At 40.0% G+C, this 6,429-nt stretch overlaps 1 pseudogene; it reads left to right on the plus strand.

The window, feature by feature from the left end:
• Positions 1–6,061, plus strand: part of LOC109926014 — a 33,997-nt pseudogene extending 27,936 nt beyond the window's left edge.
• Positions 6,062–6,429: the final 368 nt, after the last annotated feature.

Here is a 6,429-nt window from a genome sequence, read left to right on the forward strand (position 1 = left end):
CACAAGATCTGCTGGGTCAAATTTCGCTGATCTGAAGGTTTCTTCATCGACTTCCTTTTGTAAATGCTTCCACTGGTTTGTAAGAGGCACAGGGTGGCTGGTTATCTTAAAAATTGTCTTTGTCTTATCAATTAAAACTCACACCTTACAGCAACTGCTGAAGAAACGAAAAATTGGTTTTCTTCAGGGTCGTATGGGTTAACTCTGCAGAGAACAGAAACCTAGTTCCTATCCTGGCTGGATATCAAATCCCCTCTTGTTACCAGCCCCAAGCTGTTCAGTTACCTTAGAATCAATCTGGTTGTCAGGCAAAAGACCTTTGCCATTGATAACTGGTCACTAGTCCATAGACCAATCAACATTTTGTTGTCAATCAAAGCTCTGTCTGAATACAGAATCCCTGGGTTCCAGTTAATCTGCAGCCTACACTTCAATGACTACTTGTTCAAGGCATTGTTTACACAATGCTTGCCAAGAGGATCAGGTTACTTGCTGTTCAAACCATGCAGCATTCCGTTAAAATGCTGGGTTTTTTTTTGTTTCAGATCACAATTTTTAAAGATGCAAAAATAAAAAAGATGTAGTCTTTACAATCTACCATAAATAACGAAAGCACATGCAGCCAGTAAACTGGCTCCTTCCCCATCAGTAATCGCTGACAGGTCACACCATGATATTCTGATTTCTCATCTGTCAGAAACCTGTGAAGACAAATTGATAGAAGTATTAATTGTTGTGTATTACACAGCTTCTGTGGATGCAAACAAAGTGATTGAAATAAACCCTTATCTGCTGGGCACCATGTCGGGAAGTGCTGCTGATTGTCAATACTGGGAGAGATTGCTGTCCAAGCAGTGCAGGTAAAACCATAAATGTTTCTCCTTCTCAGTTTTTAATATGTAATAGATATTTAGAGTTAGATAAGAAAAACCATAGGATATTGTTGGACTTCTACTAATAGTATAATGTGAACATTATTAAGTTGCCTGTGGTTGTTCATCCCTGCCTACGTTAGTTACTAATACAGGACTTGAGCAGTGCTGAAAAAATACACGTTTTGTCAAAGCTTTTTGGATTATGGTAAAACTTGTTTTTCCCTTTTACTTTGATTCTTGCAAATTGTCCTGATGAGGACAAGGTATATATGATTTCAAGAAAGATTTGTATATAACACTCGGGGCTAAAGGCATCAAAGGATTTGGGGAGAAAGCAGGAACAGGGGACTGAGATGGATGATCACCCATGATCCTATTGAATGACAGAGAGGGCTTGAAAGCCCGAATGGCCTATCACTGCTCCTAGTTTCCATATTTAAAGATGGAAAGGTCTGCCAAGATGTGTCTCTTTTTCAGCAAGACACAAATTTCTTTCAAAGTTAATGGGAATGAAAATCAAGCAGACTGTACAATCGGTGACTGGACTGATATCATCCTTCTAATGTAGAATCCCTGCAGGGCAGAAAGAAGCCATTCAGCCCATTGAGTCCACACCAACCCTCCAAAGAGCATCCCATCCAGATCCTATCCCTGTAACCCTCCATTTCCCATAGCCAATCCACATAACCTGCACATCTATGGGAGGAAACTGGAGTACCTGGAGGAGATTCATACAGACACAGAGAAAACATGCAGACTCCACATAGACAGTCACCCAAGGGCAGTTTTCTCTCACCATGATAAACGTGGGTGAAACTTAGATAGACATCTTGAAATTTGTGAAGGATCCACGCGAAGTAAAATAAAACATCGAACTGTAGGTGCAGGAGATCTGAAACACAAACAGAACTTGATGGAGAAAGGGTCTGGCAGCATCTGTGGGAAGAATGCAGAGTTAAAATTTCAAGTTCAGTGACCCTTCCTCACTTGTGGAAGAGATCATGACTAATTGTCATAAATTTAAGATGTACTGATTTTCTGCCTAATGATAGGTCCTCCATTCATTTCTCCATTGCTTTCAAGGGCTACACATTTTGATTTTCGTGAGGTATTGCTTTCCTCGATAATGAACTTCTGATCATAGTCAGTCAACAGATTTTAAATCTTCTAAAATCAATGCTAAAATAATATTTCAACAGGCTATACAAATTGAGAAATAAGCAACGCATCTCAGTATCCGCTGCTTCCAAATTGCTGAGTAATATGATGTGTGAATACAGAGGGATGGGTTTGTCAATGGGGAGCATGATCTGCGGCTGGGATAAGAAGGTACAGTATCATTTTAAATCCAACATTCCTTGATGCCTCAAATACTTTTCCATATTTCAATTGCTGATCTTCATTATCCCTATCCAATTACCTTGACTGAATATCCTTTTACAACCTCACGTACCAAACAATTTAAGCTATGTGCTCAAGCCCACGGTATGGGTCTCAAACGCACAATCTTCTGACTCACAGCTGACTCACTAAATGCAGAAAGAAAGCAGCAAATGTTAACATCCTTGACTGTTTGAGAAAGGGACAGTTTAATTCATCTGTGGAAAGCTTTGCAAAGTGGTTTAATTACTTAGCTAAAAATTATTTGATAAACTTAGAAGAGCAAAAGCAATTCTTCTGTGTAGGAGCAGGGTAATTATTAAGTAATGATAAGAAATTGGGTGAAAGTTATAAAGAAACAATTCCTGTTTAGAGCTGTCGGCTTTGTTCAGTTAATAGCTGTTTTATCTCAAGGTTCAATGATATTCTACTTCATTGCAAGACTGAAGGAGTGCTGCACAGTCAGTGCTCCTCTCTTTTAGATGAGAGGTTAAACTGAGATGCCATCTGCAAAAGATCCTGCAAACCTGTTTGAAGAAGTGTAAGGAAGTTTCCTCTGCTGTTTTCTTGTATTTCTAACTCCTTTCTGATGTGTCAAACAGATTATATGGTCATTACCATTGCAGCATTTCTGGGAGTAGCTAGGTCCAAGTTGGCAGTTTTCACTAGATTATAACCAAGACTACATTTCCAATGGTTGCACAATATTTTGGGATGTCCTGATGTCACAAAAGGAGCATGTTAACCTTAGAGAATCCTGAACTAGGACTGCTCAGACTTTCGGATTCTGAATCATTTCCCATTTAGAAAATAGTCCTCACCTCTTCCTACTATTCTTCCTACCAAAGTACACAACCTCACATTTACCCACATTGCATTGCGTATGCCATATCTTTGCACATTCTCCTCAGTTTTTCACAAGGAGCCAATGTTATCCTTAGCACTGAAACAAACTATGTTTATTTTTATAATGTCCAACATTGATTATTTTCACATTGTCATTTTGCATTTTTGATGAATAATGTGCAAATCATTTGCTTTTATTAATGTTTTTTATTAAATAGGGCCCAGGACTGTACTATGTGGATGATAATGGAACCAGGCTCTCTGGAAATATGTTTTCCACTGGTTGTGGAAATGTTTATGCTTATGGTGTTGTAGACAGCGGCTACAGATATGATCTGACAGTGGAAGAGGCATATGATCTGGGCCGTCGTGCAATTTACCATGCCACTCATCGCGATGCATATACAGGAGGCTTCGTCAACAGTAAGACTTTCCCTTTACATTAAAAAAAGATTGCAATTGATTATTCAGAGATAGCAAGAACTGCCGACGCTGGAGTCAGAGAAAGCACAGTATGGAGCTGGAGAAACACAGCAGGTCAGGCAGCATCAGAGGAGCAGGAAAGCTAATGTTTCGGGTCAGACCCTGGCATGCTGTGTTCCTCCAGCTCCACATTGTGTTGCAATTGATTATGTTTAGCAAAATAAGAACTCATGAGTTCTTGTGATGTTTTCTGGTTTCTGTGACAGCAGTTCACTTGGGCTCAGCATTTCTTCCAGAAGTGGACCTCATATCCTCTCTGGGCTGAAGCTTACCCTTTCCTACCCAATATCTGGTTAGGTGACAGTGATGCCTAGGGAGGCTACAAAGAAAACTTGCCCTCAGTACATCAGCTACACATGCTGTAATTTAGTCTGACTCTTTCCTGAAAGGGAACTCAGTGCATACTCCATCAACCATAGATCGAGTCACAAACAAAATCTAAGGCAGCAAATCAGGCACCACATATATCTCCTTGTCAGGTGGTGATAGTTTTCAGATAAGGGATGGCAAATTTTAAACACAGATGATGAAAAATTACTTCGCTCAAAGGTTCATGAATCTGTGGAATTCACTACCTCAGAGTTCAGTGAATGCTGGGACATTGAGTAAATTTAAGGAGGAGATAGACAGACTTTTAATGAGTAATGGGTTCAAGGGTTATAGAGACCGGGCAGGAAAGTGGAATTGAGGTCAAGATGAGATCACCCATGATCGTATGAAATGGTGGAACAGGTCCGAGGGACTGAATGGCCTACTCCTGCTCCTAGTTCTTATGTTCTCTTTTCCAAAGTGGAATGGTGTGGATTAAATTGTTCATTGCAGGATTCAAAATGGTTGTTATCACATTGATTGCCCATTATAGCTGCTCGTGCACTGTTCAGTTCTATTGATCCCAGCAGAGCTGAATATCCTCAGTGAGTGGAGTAATGCTTGTCTTACATCCCCAGTACATATCCAACTTCACCCAGCTTGAGACTTTTAACTGCGAGGCATTCTGCAGTCTTGAACTTATTCAACTCTTCCTGTGGGTTAACACAATCTGAAATATAGAACTTTCCTGATGCCATGCAAATAGAGATTAAAAGCAGATTGGTATTTTGGAAACAGACTGTCCATTCGCTGAATGTATACATCAATCACAATTTCCTGAAAAATACCTGAAAGAAATGGTTGTAGGCAACAGCATGTCAGAGGTCTTGTAGGTTTTTTTAATTCATTCACGAGATGAGGGTGTCACTGGCTAGGCAGCATTTATTAACCATCCCTAATTGCCCAGAGGGCAGTTAAGAGTCAACTACATTGCTGTGGGTCTGGAGTCATTTGTAGGCCAGACCAGGTAAGGATGGCAGTTTCCTTACCTAAAGGACATTAGTGAACCAGATGGGTTTTTTTTGACAATCAACAATGGATTTATGATCGAAATTAGACTCTTAACTCCAAGTTTTCATTGAACTGAAATTCCACCATGGTGGAATTTGAAACTGGGTCTCCAGAACATAACTTGGGTCTCTGGATTAATAGTCCAGTGATTAATACCCCTGGGCCATCACCTCCCCGTAAGTCTTATTCCCTGGGACATAACATGCAGGTTCTAGTTGAAAAGTATATCATGGCCAAACAGGGTAATTATCGATCTGTAAAACCTTCTGATATGTGTATGGCAGGCAGTAAGTGTAGGAGAGTTTCCTTGTCAGCCAGAAACATGGGGAGCTTCCCACAGTAAAAGATTCCTTGCACACAGGATCTTGCCAGAAGCTCTAGCCAGTGGCAAGCATCCTCCTCCCTTTGATTATTCATCATTTACACTGTCACCAACCTGGAATGTTTAACTATTCAAATACAATTGCCACGAAACTGTTGGTATAAGAGTCTGGGTGTTTTAGTTTAGGGAGGAATTTCAGGGTTTTGTTCTGGTTTTAAGATGCAGCACACATTATATATATATGTATATATCACAAAAGACAAATTTAACCGTATTTATATTAGACTTTATATTTATATTAGACTGATATACCTAGTCCAACTCAGTTTCAGGATAATAAGTCCCAGGATGTTGATAGTGGGGGACTCAGTGATGGTAACACCATTGAATGTCAAGGAGCAGTGGTTAGATTGTCTCTTATTGGAGACAGTCATTGCCTGAATTTGTGTGATGCAACCGCATTAGTTGTCAAATAAAAAAGCACATCCACAAAAACCCAATATTTACAAACCCAAATTTCTTTGTTCTTCAGTGTATCACATGCGTGAAGATGGGTGGATAAAGGTGTCCAAGGATGATGTTGGCGAGCTGCATTTTAAGTATGCAGCAGAGAAGCAGAATCTGGCCCAGTGAAGAGTTAACCAAGCAAGCTTTCCTGTTTCAGTCATGTCTCATCTCATTCTAATTCACAATGTAATGCATAAGTGTCAGAAACAAAAAAGGAGGCTTTATTTTCTTGTATCAATTTACAAATAAAGAATGACTTTTGAAATGATTCGGTCTTTCAGTCTCAAACTATAGTAAGAATGGAATCACCTACCTTCTTTTCTCTCCTTGAATGACTCCTTTCCACTTCTCAGCTCATGACTCTGTTTCTGGTTCAGACACACTGGAGGCAGTTTACAAATCCCAGAATGACTGGGTGAGGAGTGTGAGTTAAATTCTTACAGAAATCAGGCCCCAACCTGTTCAGAATGTGCTCACTTCTGGGTTAACCATGTAGCCTATATTGGGGGGTGGTTGCTGGTGTCTGGTAATCAGGTTACCTCTAATTTATCCTGTTTAGGAGTGGCCAGTTTGTTGCCATTGTAAGTCCATTTATGATTAAATGGCCTTGCATATCTTAAACGGAAGACTCTGTGA

The sequence above is a fragment of the Rhincodon typus genome, chromosome 35 (assembly GCF_021869965.1).
Source record: "Rhincodon typus isolate 14 chromosome 35, sRhiTyp1.1, whole genome shotgun sequence".
NCBI lineage: Eukaryota > Metazoa > Chordata > Chondrichthyes > Orectolobiformes > Rhincodontidae > Rhincodon > Rhincodon typus.